The sequence below is a fragment of the Urtica dioica genome, chromosome 8 (assembly GCF_054948205.1).
Source record: "Urtica dioica subsp. dioica isolate 48M chromosome 8, U.dioica_male_clone48M_v1_H2, whole genome shotgun sequence".
Classification (NCBI taxonomy): Eukaryota; Viridiplantae; Streptophyta; class Magnoliopsida; order Rosales; family Urticaceae; genus Urtica; species Urtica dioica.
In genome coordinates, this window is record NC_142763.1 from 4,722,510 (window position 1) to 4,742,912 (window position 20,403).

The 20,403-nt window shown below is 36.7% G+C and overlaps 1 long non-coding RNA gene across 1 annotated transcript; it reads left to right on the forward strand.

Annotated features, from left to right (window-relative positions):
- The first annotated feature begins 5,052 nt into the window (after positions 1-5,052).
- On the forward strand, positions 5,053-5,572 carry LOC149387462 (uncharacterized). Its single transcript, XR_016300566.1, has 3 exons — positions 5,053-5,144; positions 5,234-5,366; positions 5,440-5,572. It is a non-coding gene; the product is annotated as an uncharacterized LOC149387462 (long non-coding RNA).
- Positions 5,573-20,403: the final 14,831 nt, after the last annotated feature.

Below are 20,403 nucleotides of genomic sequence, written 5' to 3' on the forward strand. Positions count from 1 at the left end.
CCACAGGGCAAGAAGTCCATTGGTTGCCGATGGGTTTACACTAATAAATTCAATGCAGATGGATCATTAGCTCGTCATAAAGCACGCTTGGTAGCAAAAGGCTATAACCAGAGAGAAGGGGTTGATTTTATTGACACAAGCTATTGCAGCAGCCTACTGGACCCTTTCAAGGTCAATCACAGCTTCCGCTGAGTTTTTCTTTTATTTTACTACCATTACTACTTGAATATCGGTTATTTGACGTGTATAATACATGCCCAGTTTGACTTTTCGGTGCATGAGATTTGGAAACATGTTCATTGCACTTTAGGGTTTAGCTGGATTGTGGGTGTTAACTACTATATGTGGTAAATGTCTGTGTCATACACCATTCAAATTTAAGTGAAACAGGTTGTTTTTATCTGGTTGCCCACAAGAGTTGTGGTTTGCTAATTATTCAATATTTTTAATTCATCTGAATAAACATGAGTATGTCCATATCTGTAGTGAAAAGTGGATAATGCTTTGCATTTGAAATCATTTATGCCAACAATCAGAGTGTACTCGGTAGTTGAATTCAGTGGGTATTCCAAATAACAAAAGCTTGTTTTTTTACTTCAATGAAAAAAAACCAGAAGTCATAAATATATGTATAACAGGTACATCGTATGCATAAACACTTATGGAAATCTGTTAGAGAATTTTTAGGAAAAAGGTTAAGATTGACCCAGAAGTCATAAATATTATATATAACAGGTACATCGTATGCAGACGGTAGAAGTAGTCCTCTGCGGACTCTCCAGTCTCCAATCTGCATACGATGTACCTGTTATATATAATATTTACAGTAGCTTATATTGGAAGAGCAATTGCACACCCAAGATATAATCAACACATCCTCACCTGAAGAAGAACAGTACATGTCCTCTGGCACAGCACATGTCCAATGAAAGGTTAACAGAAACTGGACACCTTCATATTTGTGCGCAGGTTTCACAGGTTGAAACCAGAACCGTAACAAGAGACAGAAGAGCCTCGGCAAACACAACAGACCACTTAGAGCCTCGCTGATGACAGCATCGATAGCCTTCTGCATTAGACTGGATAGTATGCCGCGGTGACCACCAGATGTCACGGCAGTCAATACATTGGGCTGTCGGGTCCATTGGAGTGAAAAAGATTCTTGAGGCCATGTATTCAGGACTGAATCTCTCCAGGAAAAAAAAATCAATAACAGCACCCAGGAATAGTACATGCACTTTAGAAACAGGGCACCATTCAAGAAAACTTTATTCTCCGAAGCGATCACATTAGATTTGCTTCAGCTCAAGCAAATGAAAGGGACAAAAAAAAAACAAAGCTGAATTTGTTTTATTTTCAGAAAGATGAATTATTTGACGAAGTTGAAAACCAAACCGAAGAATTTTTATTTATTTATTATTATGTAAAGAACAAAACAAAACAGAAGCCATATAAATATGAAGAGGTTGAGAAGCTAACCTGTTTTTGGCTTCGGAGTGGAAGGTCTATTGACATTTTCAACCTTGCACATGGCAGATATGAGCGAGGCAAATTGTGTTGATTGCCTGAATGCAGAGGTCAAGCAGAGAAGGAAGCACCAATTCGTTGACAAACTCAACGTCTGTATTAAAGAAAGAAGCCAGTTCCTCGGCATCGCCGACAGCTTGAAAAAGAACTATAAAAGCGTACAATCGAATGCCACATACTGTTGGCGAGCCTCCAAGGAACCAAAGGCCCTAGCAAAACGCAGTCTGGTCGATAGAGAGAATCTCAAACTCGTGGGCACTTTGTACACTGCAACCAAGTTGCTCAAAAGCTGGGGATCCGTCTCTGGCAGGTTACTGAAATAGATTTGAGAATTAACTGCAAATACACTCCAAGGATCCAGCCCCACATTTATCAGAGACGGGAAACAGAATGAAATCCAAAGATTTTGTACATCACCACAGATACATTCCAACTTTTTTTCAAAACCTTCTCATGTGGAACGTTATATGCCTGTGACCAACTGCTAACTTACTTTTGAAATCCGAGGCAAGCCAGAAAAATAATTAATTGGAAGTAATTACAACAACTGGTTCTACTATTTTCATTATATAAGATCAGAAAAATAATGTAATTGAGGATCATAAAACTTATTTATTCTCACACAAGCAAAACATCAAACAAATTGTGAGCACTACATCTACTGAGGATTCTCATTACTCGCTGGTAATCTTCTCCGGCCAAAAACACAGTGGCAAGAATGTAAATTTAAAACCCTAAAACTAATTACAATTAAAACCCCAAAATACGTTACAAACTCTGTAGCGCTAATCTAAGGTTTGAAGATTACGGATTGAACACAAAGAAACCAAAAGATTACATACCTGAAAGTGGGCTTAAAACAGCTGAAGTAATAACCGGCGTCTTGGATGATGGGGAGGTGAGCGTCTTCTAACAGGACTGAAAAGAAATAACTAACCCAGAAATAACTAACACGGGAAATTAACCCATTTCGAATTTAAACCGAATAAGCAATCAATGTAACTGTCTAGCAGTTATATTTGGAAACTGAAAAGCAGTTATTGATGCATCTCCTCAATGACCACGTTTTTTGGATAGTATTTAAAGAAGAGAAACGCTCCTTTCAAACAAACTTCAAAATTACTCACCCGTGGAAACATCATCCGCCAACATCGAACATGTCTTCTTCTTCAACATCATCATCCAGGTAAAGCTTGTTCATCACTACCACTGATTTTTTCCTCTGTTTTGGTTTCTTTGCTCACGTGTAATATTCTTTGCGAATGCGTAAAATTAGAATTAGATATTTACACACCCAGTAGTGTTTTTGTAGTGTAATATTTTTAAAATACTGCTTATGATAAGTTCTCTCCACCGCACACACATATTTTCTTTCTAAAAAACGATGAGAACTAGATAAAAAAAAAAAAAATAGAACTCTAAATAAAATGTGCATGACACTTTTTTTTTCAATTTCCGCAGTTCGTCGTCGTTTTCCAGTGGTTCAAACAGCGAAGACGGAAATGAAGTCGTCGAAAAACTAATCCCGGAATTAAATCCCAGCGACCGCCAATGGACAACGAAATTAACAGTCGTTGAAAAACAAAGTACGAAGAAAAATAGAGACACGGGAGCCAAACATCAAAACATGGTTTTGATTGATTCGAAGGTTAGTGCTTACAAAAAACAACGTTTGTTTTCTTAATAATATTTACCATTTTAAACAATTCTTTTTTAATAGGCAAACAAGATACGGGCGACAATATTCAACAACGATGTCGAAAATCTCCAAGACACACTAGAGTTAGGGAAAACATATAATGTTTCAAATGCGACAGTAGATGAAGAAAAACCTGCGTTCAAAGTACATGGAACACACACTCATTTAACGTTTAGAAGAAGTACAACTATTGAAGAAGTGCAAGAAGACAACATCGCAATGGTCGAAAAATTATACAATTTCACTTCGCTCGACTTGTGCAAGACTTTCGTCGATACAGAAACTGATTTGAGTGCGTATTATAAAATTAACAAATTTTCTCATACATATTCAAAATGATGTTTAACTTTTTATTATTTCTTATTTTATCTCCATAACATATTTTTTGGCAGACGTCTTAGGAGTCGTCGTTCACATTTCGAAACAAGATCTAAAAAACAACGTAGATTTCTGTCAGAATTAACATTGATCGATCAAAGGTTCGTCTTTCTTTGCAATTCTCATTGGTACTCCTTACTCATTAAATTTTTTTAACACTTTTAATTTTTCCTCTCAGCTTTGAAGTAATCAAATTAGCGTTGTGGGATAATTTTGCAACAAACGAAGCGAACCTAATTTCGGCTATGAAGAAAACAAGGCCGGTTATTGTAGGAATAAATTTGAAAGCCAAAAACTATCAAGGTAAATATTTTTTTTTCCTTATGCTTTAATTACTCAAATTTTTAGCCATACTAAAATTATATTTTATCATTTATAAAATACTTAAATTTCTTTGGCTTTTTAATTAAACCTTACAGAATAATGAGACTAAATTTCGCAGGCTTTCCTTGTTGTACGAAAAAATATGTAGATTTTCACCAACAACACACATAGAATTTGGTAACCTTATGTTTTGTACGTAAAAATATGTAGATTTACAACTAAATTTATGTTTTGAAAACTAGCTTTTTTCCTGCGTTTTTGGTAACCTTATGTTTTGTTTTTGGGAACGTCATTTTAGCAATATATCAGTGGAAAAGTGAGTGTTTTTTTTTTTTTTTTTTGTCTATATAAGTATACACCCATCTTGTAATTTTCCCTTAACCTCGAGATTCTGGATTTTGATAGATAATATTTCTCCAGCTTGCTTTTCAGTAGTATAACCAGGCCCTTTTTAATTTTATTTTAACTATACTGTTGGATAAAAATGTTCATAATTAATTATTTTATTTAAGATATATAATTTATGATACATATAAATATATATATATATATATATAATAATATATATATATATATATATATATATAGCCACATAAAATAGGCACTTGTATATGGTACACAAAGCTGTAATCCGTAGTATCTATTTTGACTGGAAAGATAAACTTTACTCCATTATAACTTCTTAGTTTTAAAAAATTTAAATTAATTCCATTACTTCTATTTTGAATAGCACGCAGATCCATATGTGTATTACATAAAAATATTATAATATACCTTACGTAGATTAGTGATTTACGAAATACAAATAATTGTTGAATATGTGCCACAACAGATTGGATTAAGGCATGAAAAAGATTCAAAACAAGTTTCAACAGCTATAATTATAAAAAATAATAATAATAAAAATATGCTAGCTACTAAAAATACTTCTTAGTGCTAATTGCTATTTCCACACAAAACTGATCTATATGTATGTATACACACATTTTACACAAGTAATAATTACGATTAGGTTGAATTTCTAGAAATCTATACTATTTGTTGAAGATTGTTAATAATGGTTACTCAATAATTGTTTGGAACTATTTCTAATATCATATGACGAATTATCGCTCAATATATTTTTTTTCCTAGGTGGCATCGTATTGTCGACAAAAGGATCGAGCACAATTTATATCGACCCTAAATTCTCCATTGCCAAATCTCTTTCTCTGTGGTATATACATGCATGTTGTTTCATGTGACTTCAAATTGTGAATCTTTAATTTTTTTGCTAACACTAACCTTTTTTTTCCCTAAATCTAGGAATATGGAAAATGCATCAACTCTAAAAAAGTTGGCAAAAGAACAAAAGAAGAACCCAACGACGCAACCTATACCACCACCCAAAGAACAAGATTTACTGCTGCTTGCTGAATTCATAAATACCAAGATGAAGGTATGAAAGAAAACTATTACGTTCTATTTCTTAAATTAAAATTTTCATTGTCTAAAAGTTCAAACTTGAGTAGGAGAATAAATCTGGAAATTATTGGGTCAAAGCGACGGCGTCGGTCGTAAATTATGAACAGCGTTTCTACTACAATTCATGTTCGAATTGCAAGAAAGGAACCAACTTCCCGATCAATAAACGTTTCACATGCCAGAATTGTAAAACTGAAAAAAAAAAAAAAAGCAAAGTCGTGCCATGGTATGTGCTACGCATAGAATTTTTTAATCGTTGAACTCAAAAAATGAAACAATTTCTCTCACATGCGTGTAAGTACTTTGTAGGTTACGTATTCAGTTCATTTTGACGGATGGCTCAGAGAAATTTGAAGCTACGTGCTTTGGTTACACTGCTGAAAATATCTTTTCATGCAAGGCTTCACAAATATCCAAAATTTTGGAGCAGGTTAATCAATAAATGGGTATGTATATTGCTTATCTAAATTTTTTTGAATAATTTACAAAACTAAATCACATTTGCTAAAACAGGGTACGAAAAAAGATTCTTTGAAACCAATATTCAAGGCCAAAGATGCTATCACTAAAGCGTTCTATGTTAAAGACACGAGATTGAAAATTCAAGAGGAATGCAACACCAACTCACCGTTAGCCAAGTTTACAAGCTCTCCGAGCTTAATTGTATCGACCAAGAACTGGAGAACAAAGATGATGATCTCTCCCCCGGAACTTCTAGCTCTAACAAAAAACCTAGAATTTGATTGAACTATTTTTTATTTTATTTTAAAAGAACATCATGCATTTTCATTACTTTTCTTTTTTTTTCTTCCACATCTTTGCGTTTTAGGATTGCGTGTGTTGATTGAAAAACTATGGGAAATATTAGTTTTATTTATTTGTTTGTGAATACGATACTTGCTTTATAATTCTTATTATGTCTTTAATGTATGTTAGTTTAGAAAAACTGATTAATTTTAAGTTCTTCCTTTTCAAATAAAACTATAATAACCACTTGCTACGCACGTGTTACTATCTAGTATATATATATATATATATATATATATATATGTATGTATTATAGTACTCGGGTCTCTTTCCTGACATGAATCGATTACTATAAAATATTTACTGGAATCACATACTAACATATATTATGTCAATCAACATTAGTATACCTTATTATTATTATTACTATGTATATATCATAATAATAATTACTATTGATATTTATATTACTATATCACGTATATGTACACGATAAAAAAAATAACAATTATTACTATAAAATATATTTTACTATGGTATATATTAGAATAACATATATTATTTTAATCAATATTAGTATAAGTTATTATCTATTTGGAAAAGGTATGTCGTATTATGCATAAATATATATATATATATATATATATATATGTTACTATTTAATATCTAATACTTTTTTTGTAATTTGATTATGTAACCACTACTACAAAATTGATTTTCTGATGCGCAAGACTATCAGATGCGACTAGTCGCATCTAAAAGTCGCATCTAAATAACTTCCAGGTGCGACTAGTCGCATCTGATAGTCAAGCAGAAACCGAAAAAATTCGCTCAAATTGTCTTTTGATTTTGACAATCCGATGCGACTAGTCGCATCTGAAAGTTTGTTGAAACTTTCAGGTGCGACTATGTCGCATCAGATAGTTTGAAATTTTTAAGCGGGCCTCATCTCTCCCTCTTTTATTTCATTAATCTGACGTGGCGAATGAAATTTTTTTTTATTATTATTATAATCAGGTGCGACTAGTCGCACCTGATAACTCATCAGGTGCGACTAGTCGCACCTGATTATGATAATCAGGTGCGATTCTGTCGCACCTGATTATTAGGGTTTTGTTTAAAAACCCAGGTCGCGGTCCTTCTTCTCCAGCCGCTCAAACTCTCTGAACTTCAAAAAAAAAGCCCTGCACTTAAAAAAAAACCATCTCTCTCTCTCTGACCTCCGCCGCGCTCCGCCCTTTCCACCACCTCCGCCGCGTCTCTCTCTCTCTGCCTCATCTGTGACACCAGCCACGCTCCACCGGCAGCAGCTCCTCCGTCAAGCCGAGCTTCGATCGGCGGCCAGCAGCTCCTCCGCCAAGCCGCGCGCGCCACCACTCTCCGGCTCTCTCTCTGCCTCACTCTCTCCGGCTCTCTCTCTCTGCCTCACTCTCTCCGGCTCCCACTCTCCGGCTCTCTCTCTGCCTCACTCTCTCTCCGGCTCTTTCTCTGCCTCACTCTCTCCGGCTCTCTCTCTCTCTGCCTCAGTCTCGCTCTCTCCGACCTCTCACTCCCCGGCTCTCTCTCTGCCTCACCTGTCACTCTCCGGCTCACTCTCTCCGACCTCGACAGCCTCGGCGTCTCTGCCCCGACAGCCCCGCTGCCTCGACGCGTGCTCAGCCTCGGTGTCACTGCAATCCCGGTAAGCTATCTCTCACTGCCTCTCTCTCTCTCTCTCTCTCTCTCTCTCTCTCTCTCTCTCTCTCTATCTTATTTTCCCTTTGACTGAACTGATGCGTTGTCCCGTGCTCAGCCTCGTCAAGCTGCTGTCCCGAGCTGCCTCGCGCGTCCCTGCTGTTTCGACGAGTCCCTGTCCTCGACGAGTCTCTCTCCCCGCTGCACCGAACCGTCGCTGCCTCGATCCTTCCTCCGCCGTTTCACCGAGCCGTCCCCTGTTGTCCCGAGCTGTCCAAGTAAGTCTAGCCTTTTTTTAAAAAAAAATTGTTTGCGTTGTTAGTTTAGTTAGTTTAGTTAATTAGGTTAGTTGATATAAAATGTTAGTTAGTTAGTTAATTAGTATGTAAATGTTAGTTAATTAAATAGATATGTTAGTAAGTAATTATTTAGAATGTTAAGTGTTAGTATGTAAATGTGTAGTTAATCATTGTAAATTTTAATTACATAGTTAGTAATATGTTTAGGTTCTTTAATTTAATTTTGATTAGTATGTTAATTGTAATTGTAAAGAAATTGTAATTAATTACAATGTTTTGTGACATGTTTTGATGTTTTGTGACATGTTTAATATAAAATGAAGTTTAGGTTAAAATTAAGTTAATGAATTTGTGATTAGTTTTAGTTTATTTAACATGAAATGAAATTGTAAGTTTAAATAAGAAATTAGTATGTAAATGTTAGTTAATTAAATTGATATGTTAGTAAGTAATTATTTAGAATGTTAAGTGTTAGTATGTAAATGTAAATGTTAGTTAATATAATTGTAGTTAATCATTTTAAATTTTAATTACATAGTTAGTAATATGTTTAGGTTCTTTAATTTAATTTTGATTAGTATGTTAATTGTAATTGTAAAGAAATTGTAATTAATTACAATGTTTTGTGACATGTTTTGATGTTTTGTGACATGTTTAATATAAAATGAAGTTTAGGTTAAAATTAAGTTAATGAATTTTTGATTAGTTTTAGTTTGTTTAACATGAAATGAAATTGTAAGTTTAAATAAGAAAAATAGTTTGTGACATGTTTTGCTAGTTTGTGATATTTTGTTTATTTCGATTTTTCATTTATAAATGTTGTGATCGAACCACGGAGGTTCGGTTTAGGGCTGAGCTAATTTATAGGATAGTTCTGGATGGTTTATGTATGTTTTTAAATAATTTTGCAGGTTTTTGGTTTGTCAGTATAATAGGGGAAACTCTGCCGAAATTTCGGTAGAGTTTCGAATTACGTAGTTTAAAAACTCCCAACTTATTCAATCTGAGCTCAAAATAACATAGAATTCATAATCTCTCTTTCATTGTGTTCTCCTTCGTCCTTTATCAATAACTCTTCCAAACTTTCATTTCTCGCTCTCATTCAGCGAAATGTCCAATCCAAGTAGAGATTGGATCACGGAGAATAATCGGGTGACATTGCAGTACAAAACCGGTGTTAACGAGTTTATTCGCGCTGCAAGAAGATTCCCTAACGAAATTGGCAAATATCGGTGTCCTTGCAAACCTTGCAACAACGTGAGATGGCACGACATCGGGGTTGTCAGGAATCATTTGCTGAACAAGGGGTTTACCCCAGGCTACACAAAATGGTATCATCACGGCGAGCTCGAGCGTGTCGTCCTTCCTCATGAAGAAGATTCCATCGGAGGAACAGATCAGAGAGGAATAGGAGGATTGCACGGTGCTGTGGAGGATATCAGGGATCACGAGGATTTCGACGATGCTACGGAGCCGACCCAGAGCGAGGTGCGTGCAGAGGAGCAAGTGGAAGACCTCTTCGCCGAGTTGGAAGCAGAATTGTACCCTGGATGCAAAGAGTTTTCTTCTTTGTCGTTCTTGGTTTCGTTGATGCACCTCAAAGTCACGAACCATTGGACGAATAAGTCTTTTACAGAACTCTTGTAGCTCTTGAAGAAGTCTCATCCAGCTGGTAATCGAATTCCGGAGAAGCATTACGAGGCAAAGGCGAAGCTGGAGCGTTTTGGCATGGGATACGAGATGATCGATGCGTGTATTAACGATTGTGTCCTATTTCGAAAAGATCTCGCGGAAGTCGACGTGTGCCCAGTATGCAACGAGAGCAGATGGAAGCCAACTGGGAAAATGATACCGCAAAAGATTTTGCGATATTTTCCCCTGAAAGATCGATTGAAGCGGTTGTACGCGTCTCGACACACGTCGCTTTTGATGCAGTGGCACGAAAGAGATCGCGTCAGGGTAGTAGGTGTTCAACGACATCCTGCGGATGGTACGACGTGGAAAAACCTGGACGAGAGATACCCAGGCTTTGCTGCAGAGCCTCGAAACGTGCGGCTTGGACTAGCTGCGGATGGATTCAATCCGTTCGGAGAAATGAGTTTATCGTACAGCATGTGGCCTGTGGTACTAACTGCGTACAACTTGCCGCCTTGGTTATGCATGAAGAAAGAGTACTTGATGCTGACGCTTTTGATCCCGGGGCCTCACTCACCAGGAAAGGACATGGACGTGTTTTTGCAGCCAATTGTCGAAGAGCTGAAAGAACTGTGGGAGACCGGATTCCGTGTTCGAGATGGCGCCAACGATGAAGTGTTTCGATTGCGTGCCGCGCTACTTTGGACGATTAACGATTTTCCAGCTCGATCCTATTTATCGGGATGGAGTGGCCAAGGGTATCTCGCTTGCCCGACGTGCAACCTTGACACGCCGTCTATGAAAGTCAGAAACAGGATCGTCTACTACGACCATCGTCGATTCTTGCGTATGCGTCACCGATTGAGAAAAAGCACCGATCACTACAAGGATCGCCACAAGATACGCAGTAAACCCGAGAAGTTGACTCCGCGGGACATACTCGCTCAGTTGGCTAGTGTCTCTTGCACGACAACTGGCAAACATGCTGGCTCCGTGGGCAGAAAACGAAAGCGAGCCGAGTGCGAACTAAATTGGGCCAAGAAAAGCATCTTTTACGAGTTGCCGTACTGGTCAGATTTGGAGTTGAAGCATAACATGGACTTCATGCACATAGAGAAGAACGTGTGCGAGAATCTTCTCGGAACCTTGCTCAGCTTAGAAAAGAAGAACTACGACACAGATAAGGCGAGGTTTGATTTGATGGACTTGGGCATCAAGACCGCTCTCCACTTGAAAAAACAAGGGGATTCGTGGTACAAACCGCGAGCATCGTACACCTTAACCTTGTTCAGAGGCAGCGATTTACCGAGTTCCTCCAATCTGTCAAATTTCCAGATGGGGTCGCTGGGAATTTGAAGAAAAATGTGACTGCTGGTGGAAAGCTCACAGGTTTGAAGTCGCATGATTGCCACGTGATCTTGCAGAGGTTGTTGGCTGTTGGTATTCGTCTTTTTGTGCCAAAAGAAATACATCAGACGATCTCCGAGCTTTGCAACTTTTTCAAGCTGATAAGTTCGAGAACCTTGAGAGTAGAAGATCTTGAAAATGCGCAAGAGTCTATCATCGAGATCTTGTGTAAGCTTGAGATGATATTTCCACCAGCTTTTTTCACGATCATGATTCACGTGGCGATTCATCTACCAGATGAAGCGTTGTATGGCGGCCCGGTGCATATGCGGTGGATGTACCCATTTGAGAGATACCTTGAGACGTTAAAACATTTTGTCAAAAATAGAGCTAGACCAGAAGGCTCTATTGCGGAAGCTTATGTTGTAGAAGAAGCTCTAACGTTCGTTGCAAGGTATCTTGAAGATAAAAAAAGTGTAGATGAAGTTCAAGTGTGAGAGCTCTCTGTTTTTCGATCCGAGATGTGTGTGCCTTATGGGATGATGAAACCGATAGTATTAGACGATGAACAGAAAGAGAACGCGGAGTGGTACATCTATACCAACTGTCCTGAAGTGGATCCATATTTGACGTAAGTTATCGTTGGGAATGTGTTTCAATTCATTCTTATTTATATATTGCTATTGAAGTAATGTTTTTAATAACAGCGAGCATTTGGATCTCTTGAGCGAATCTGGAGTTCGCGATATTGAAGCGGAGCATAGAAAGAGGTTCAAAATTTGGTTTGAGAAGAAGGTAATAACACAATATCAATGCAATTTTTTGATAAACGCACAAGTGCTAATCAATGCTTTCTTTCGTAATCAGATTTTTTATATGAAAGCTAGTGGTTCTGACGTGTTTGACGAGCTCTATTCGCTTTCTATCGGTTCCCTTCAAGTCGCCTATCAATATCCGAGCTGCTTTGTAAATGGCGTGAAGTTCATCACTCGTCGTCGCGATAATCAACGAGTCACTCAAAATAGCGGTGTATGTGTACTTGTGGATGATTTCACTTACTATGGTCGAATGGAAGACGTCATCGTCGTGAACTATAGGCAGAACTGTAGTGTTGTATTGTTCAAATGCATTTGATACGGTGACAAGTATCATGCAAACCGACTAGTGCACACCGATAAGACTACTGGAGAAACGAGTGCTTATACTGCGAAACAGTGGTTTAAAGAGGAGCCGTACGTACTCGCGACTCAAGTGAAACAAGTTTTTTACATCGAAGATCTTATTAAAGGCGGCGACTGGGAAATCGTCCAGGAATGCAATCATCGAGGGATTTGGGACATTCCTGAAGTTGACCCCTCCAACTCAGCCTCGATCCCATTGACTATAGAGTTGTCAAACATCGAGCGTTTGAATCATCGACACGAAATCGATGAAGCTGAGTTAGTGACTGTCGTTGACGATGATGAAGAAGACGATGATGAAAATGAGAGACAAGTCGTTTTTGAGGGAGAAGATGTTGATGTCGATATAGAAGATGATATTAACATTATAGGCATAGATGATGATGAATGATTAATATCTTTTTTGTATGTTTATTTACTATATAATGTAACCACGGTTTTCCTCCGCCATATGTGAGGTTTGTTAATAATAAAATCCGTGGTGCCGTCCACGTTTTTTTTAAACAGAAAACTAATATTTATTTACTAATATTGTTCACATCTTACAGGATGTCAGATGCAGGTGGAGCAGGTGGAGATGAGTCTCCGCTACACCGTTCAGGAGCAGGTGGAGATGAGTCTCCGCTAGAGACACCGGGTTCCCAAGGTCCTAAGAAAACAAGGGGACCAACAACCGGGTCTACTTCGGCAAAAGCAGCGCATGGGGTACCCGGTGCGAAAGTTGTTAGGTACGACCCAATCGACCAAACTTTCTACCAGGACGTAAGAAAAACAATAAAAAAGGTAGGAGTATTCAACAACCGCGTCGGCGCTTTGGTGAAAGTCCATATCCCGGTCACACTTCGTGATTGGAACGAGTGACGCCCCAGATGTTGGTCAATATTCTGAGCGCACTTCATTCCGAGTACACTTTCGTGTACAAGGATGATGAGACCGAGGAGCTGCTTCCGGCGGATTGCTATCGTCATCAGATTGACCAGACTATCATTCGCGATGCAAAGCGTATGAGGCGCAACCAAAAGTCTAGATTATCAGGGACTTTCTTAGGAAAATGTTGTGGGCAAATGAATGTCGCCAAGAAAGAAATCCCAAAAGGATATCAAAAAGACGATTGGGAGAAGGTGATAGAGGAGTTCGCAACTGACGATTGGAAGGTAATGTATAATTCAAAAAATTATGTTATCTTCTATGAAATCGAATTATAACGCAATTTAATATGTGCAGAAAAAGTCTACTCGCAACAGAGACAATTCAAAGAACAAGAAAACGAAGTCCACACAATGGTCGATTTCTTTTTTGGCTCATCGACATTTGAACGTAAGTTTATTCTAATTTTGTAATATTTTTTTTGCAATAAATACATTACTCATATTTTCATAACAACTGCAGAGTAGGGAAGATGGGACTTTGGCATCGGCGTTAAACACGTGGGAGAAAAAACATCAAGATGATCAAGGCAATTGGACGACAGCTTGGGCGCAACAAGCATTTGTAAGTTACTTGTGTTAATTACTTAATAATCAAGTTTCGATAATCTTAATAATTTTTTTAACATATGTTTGAAGGCGCGAATTATGACTCAAGTCGAGGATACGCAGCGACAAGCAGCGGAGTCAGGCCAAACGTTTGACATAGACCAGGCGGAGCAGTACGCGATGGATACTGTTCTCGGGCAACGTCGAGATTGGTATGTCGGGATAGGTCCCTCGATCCCGAGATCCTCGTATCTCTTGGCTCAGGCTCAGGACGACAGCTCGTCCTCAGGTTCTTCATCGACGCGCGTTCCAGATCCAGTGATTAGCGAGCTACAAGCAGCGTTGGCCGCACAACAAGCTCAGATGGAGGCGTTTCAGCGACAGTTCTTTGCCTACACACAGCAGCATCCGTCTCCCATGCAGACATCTCCCGCGATGATGCACCCTGGGACGACGCCGCCATCAGCTTCAATGCCGAATGTTCAGACGCTGCCATCCGCTTCAATGCCAAATGTTCAGACGCCGCCAGGAGCTTCAATGCCAAATGCTAATCAGACGCCAGGTTCGGTAGAAATGGTGCGACATCGTTCGAGCGGCAGCGCACGAGGAAGATCTGGCGGAAGAGGAGGCCGTGCATTACAGAATTGGAAGACTTCGACTGAAAAAAGGAAACAAAAAGAATAGATTGTAATTTTTTAAATTTATTGAACGTAAATTATTAAATTTTATGAATTTAATATTAGAATTTCTATTAAATTATTTATATAATTATTCTAATTAATATTATTCAAATTATTTATTTAATTTAACAAAAAATTTATTTATTTAATTTTTTAAATTATAATTTTTATATATTTAATAGGCTGATTCTAGGCTGATTCTATTAGAATCAGCATTTAAAAAAAAAACTACAGACAATCAGATGCGACAAGTCGCATCTGATACCTTCGCGGGAAAAGTATCAGATGCGACTAGTCGCATCTGATTGTACTGGTACCCGCCAAATATTTCGCGGGGAATTACTATCAGATGCGACTAGTCGCATCGGATACTCTTCCCGCGAAAGTATCAGATGCGACGAGTCGCATCTGATACTATAATTCACGCTTTAATTTCTTATTTTGAGAGATATTTAGGTGCGACGTTTGGTGCGACTAGTCGCACCTAAAATGTCGCACCTGATAGTGATGACTTTCAGGTGCGACAAGTCGCACCTAATATCATCAGGTGCGCACTTTCGGATGCGACTTTGTCGCATCTAAAGTCGCACCTGATGATTCTTTCAGGTGCGACGCTGATGCTTTCAGGTGCGACTTTTGTCGCACCTGATGCTATTAATTGTACTAGTGAACTATCATACAATCTGAATATAAATATAAGCTACTTTTTTATTTAATATTTTATTTTGTCTTTAACTTAAAAAAAATATCAAAATTTAATTTCAATTTGTTTTAGTTGATAAAAAATTTGGTCCATAACACTTTTAAAATTTGTGATGTGATGAGAAATTATGCAATAGATTTTAAAATCATTGAATCATCAAGACAATAGAGTTTTCTTTTAACATTTTGTAATTTTATTATTTGTTAAAAATTATTGACAACAATTTTACTAATCTTAATTTTATAAAATTGAAAACTCTTCATATCCATAACATATATATATATATATATATATATATATATATATAATAAATATAATAATAATCCATAACATATATCCATAATCCTCCATAACATATTTAATAAGAAGCTAGGATCCTTCAAACTTTCATCTACGCATTGACACACGATTGTTTGTATGGGTGATACGTGACACTATTTTAGTCAAATTTTTTTTTGTGACCTTCACTCTTCTTCTTCCGATGTTATGGGTTATTCTAAAAAAAAAAAACTTTAACAATATGCTTTAACTCAACGGGAAATTCATGGGGTTCAACGAAAGATGATTTGGAGACCTTCCCACTTCTTCTTGTTATTTTCAGCAAATTTAACAAGAAGCTTTAACTCAGCGGGAGATTCAAGGGTACAACGAAAGAAGATTTGGAGACCTTCCCACTTCTTCTTCCTTGTTATTTTCAGCAAAAAAAAAAATGGTCCTTACTCTTTAACAAGAAGCTTCAACAAAGATTCAGCGGGAAGTTTCAGCGGGTTCAACGAAAGCAAATTTGGTGACCTTCCCACTCTCTCTTTATACATTTTCCACTTATTATGAAGAAAAAAAATATATGTATAACAGGTACATCGTATGCATAAACACTTATGGAAATCTGTTAGAGAATTTTTAGGAAAAAGGTTAAGATTGACCCAGAAGTCATAAATATTATATATAACAGGTACATCGTATGCAGACGGTAGAAGTAGTCCTCTGCGGACTCTCCAGTCTCCAATCTGCATACGATGTACCTGTTATATATAATATTTACAGTAGCTTATATTGGAAGAGCAATTGCACACCCAAGATATAATCAACACATCCTCACCTGAAGAAGAACAGTACATGTCCTCTGGCACAGCACATGTCCAATGAAAGGTTAACAGAAACTGGACACCTTCATATTTGTGCGCAGGTTTCACAGGTTGAAACCAGAACCGTAACAAGAGACAGAAGAGCCTCGGCAAACACAACAGACCACTTAGAGCCTCGCTGATGACAGCATCGATAGCCTTCTGCATTAGACTGGATAGTATGCCGCGGTGACCACCAGATGTCACGGCAGTCAATACATTGGGCTGTCGGGTCCATTGGAGTGAAAAAGATTCTTGAGGCCATGTATTCAGGACTGAATCTCTCCAGGAAAAAAAAATCAATAACAGCACCCAGGAATAGTACATGCACTTTAGAAACAGGGCACCATTCAAGAAAACTTTATTCTCCGAAGCGATCACATTAGATTTGCTTCAGCTCAAGCAAATGAAAGGGACAAAAAAAAAAACAAAGCTGAATTTGTTTTATTTTCAGAAAGATGAATTATTTGACGAAGTTGAAAACCAAACCGAAGAATTTTTATTTATTTATTATTATGTAAAGAACAAAACAAAACAGAAGCCATATAAATATGAAGAGGTTGAGAAGCTAACCTGTTTTTGGCTTCGGAGTGGAAGGTCTATTGACATTTTCAACCTTGCACATGGCAGATATGAGCGAGGCAAATTGTGTTGATTGCCTGAATGCAGAGGTCAAGCAGAGAAGGAAGCACCAATTCGTTGACAAACTCAACGTCTGTATTAAAGAAAGAAGCCAGTTCCTCGGCATCGCCGACAGCTTGAAAAAGAACTATAAAAGCGTACAATCGAATGCCACATACTGTTGGCGAGCCTCCAAGGAACCAAAGGCCCTAGCAAAACGCAGTCTGGTCGATAGAGAGAATCTCAAACTCGTGGGCACTTTGTACACTGCAACCAAGTTGCTCAAAAGCTGGGGATCCGTCTCTGGCAGGTTACTGAAATAGATTTGAGAATTAACTGCAAATACACTCCAAGGATCCAGCCCCACATTTATCAGAGACGGGAAACAGAATGAAATCCAAAGATTTTGTACATCACCACAGATACATTCCAACTTTTTTTCAAAACCTTCTCATGTGGAACGTTATATGCCTGTGACCAACTGCTAACTTACTTTTGAAATCCGAGGCAAGCCAGAAAAATAATTAATTGGAAGTAATTACAACAACTGGTTCTACTATTTTCATTATATAAGATCAGAAAAATAATGTAATTGAGGATCATAAAACTTATTTATTCTCACACAAGCAAAACATCAAACAAATTGTGAGCACTACATCTACTGAGGATTCTCATTACTCGCTGGTAATCTTCTCCGGCCAAAAACACAGTGGCAAGAATGTAAATTTAAAACCCTAAAACTAATTACAATTAAAACCCCAAAATACGTTACAAACTCTGTAGCGCTAATCTAAGGTTTGAAGATTACGGATTGAACACAAAGAAACCAAAAGATTACATACCTGAAAGTGGGCTTAAAACAGCTGAAGTAATAACCGGCGTCTTGGATGATGGGGAGGTGAGCGTCTTCTAACAGGACTGAAAAGAAATAACTAACCCAGAAATAACTAACACGGGAAATTAACCCATTTCGAATTTAAACCGAATAAGCAATCAATGTAACTGTCTAGCAGTTATATTTGGAAACTGAAAAGCAGTTATTGATGCATCTCCTCAATGACCACGTTTTTTGGATAGTATTTAAAGAAGAGAAACGCTCCTTTCAAACAAACTTCAAAATTACTCACCCGTGGAAACATCATCCGCCAACATCGAACATGTCTTCTTCTTCAACATCATCATCCAGGTAAAGCTTGTTCATCACTACCACTGATTTTTTCCTCTGTTTTGGTTTCTTTGCTCACGTGTAATATTCTTTGCGAATGCGTAAAATTAGAATTAGATATTTACACACCCAGTAGTGTTTTTGTAGTGTAATATTTTTAAAATACTGCTTATGATAAGTTCTCTCCACCGCACACACATATTTTCTTTCTAAAAAACGATGAGAACTAGATAAAAAAAAAAAAATAGAACTCTAAATAAAATGTGCATGACACTTTTTTTTTCAATTTCCGCAGTTCGTCGTCGTTTTCCAGTGGTTCAAACAGCGAAGACGGAAATGAAGTCGTCGAAAAACTAATCCCGGAATTAAATCCCAGCGACCGCCAATGGACAACGAAATTAACAGTCGTTGAAAAACAAAGTACGAAGAAAAATAGAGACACGGGAGCCAAACATCAAAACATGGTTTTGATTGATTCGAAGGTTAGTGCTTACAAAAAACAACGTTTGTTTTCTTAATAATATTTACCATTTTAAACAATTCTTTTTTAATAGGCAAACAAGATACGGGCGACAATATTCAACAACGATGTCGAAAATCTCCAAGACACACTAGAGTTAGGGAAAACATATAATGTTTCAAATGCGACAGTAGATGAAGAAAAACCTGCGTTCAAAGTACATGGAACACACACTCATTTAACGTTTAGAAGAAGTACAACTATTGAAGAAGTGCAAGAAGACAACATCGCAATGGTCGAAAAATTATACAATTTCACTTCGCTCGACTTGTGCAAGACTTTCGTCGATACAGAAACTGATTTGAGTGCGTATTATAAAATTAACAAATTTTCTCATACATATTCAAAATGATGTTTAACTTTTTATTATTTCTTATTTTATCTCCATAACATATTTTTTGGCAGACGTCTTAGGAGTCGTCGTTCACATTTCGAAACAAGATCTAAAAAACAACGTAGATTTCTGTCAGAATTAACATTGATCGATCAAAGGTTCGTCTTTCTTTGCAATTCTCATTGGTACTCCTTACTCATTAAATTTTTTTAACACTTTTAATTTTTCCTCTCAGCTTTGAAGTAATCAAATTAGCGTTGTGGGATAATTTTGCAACAAACGAAGCGAACCTAATTTCGGCTATGAAGAAAACAAGGCCGGTTATTGTAGGAATAAATTTGAAAGCCAAAAACTATCAAGGTAAATATTTTTTTTTCCTTATGCTTTAATTACTCAAATTTTTAGCCATACTAAAATTATATTTTATCATTTATAAAATACTTAAATTTCTTTGGCTTTTTAATTAAACCTTACAGAATAATGAGACTAAATTTCGCAGGCTTTCCTTGTTGTACGAAAAAATATGTAGATTTTCACCAACAACACACATAGAATTTGGTAACCTTATGTTTTGTACGTAAAAATATGTAGATTTACAACTAAATTTATGTTTTGAAAACTAGCTTTTTTCCTGCGTTTTTGGTAACCTTATGTTTTGTTTTTGGGAACGTCATTTTAGCAATATATCAGTGGAAAAGTGAGTGTTTTTTTTTTTTTTTTTTTGTCTATATAAGTATACACCCATCTTGTAATTTTCCCTTAACCTCGAGATTCTGGATTTTGATAGATAATATTTCTCCAGCTTGCTTTTCAGTAGTATAACCAGGCCCTTTTTAATTTTATTTTAACTATACTGTTGGATAAAAATGTTCATAATTAATTATTTTATTTAAGATATATAATTTATGATACATATAAATATATATATATATATATATAATAATATATATATATATATATATATATATAGCCACATAAAATAGGCACTTGTATATGGTACACAAAGCTGTAATCCGTAGTATCTATTTTGACTGGAAAGATAAACTTTACTCCATTATAACTTCTTAGTTTTAAAAAATTTAAATTAATTCCATTACTTCTATTTTGAATAGCACGCAGATCCATATGTGTATTACATAAAAATATTATAATATACCTTACGTAGATTAGTGATTTACGAAATACAAATAATTGTTGAATATGTGCCACAACAGATTGGATTAAGGCATGAAAAAGATTCAAAACAAGTTTCAACAGCTATAATTATAAAAAATAATAATAATAAAAATATGCTAGCTACTAAAAATACTTCTTAGTGCTAATTGCTATTTCCACACAAAACTGATCTATATGTATGTATACACACATTTTACACAAGTAATAATTACGATTAGGTTGAATTTCTAGAAATCTATACTATTTGTTGAAGATTGTTAATAATGGTTACTCAATAATTGTTTGGAACTATTTCTAATATCATATGACGAATTATCGCTCAATATATTT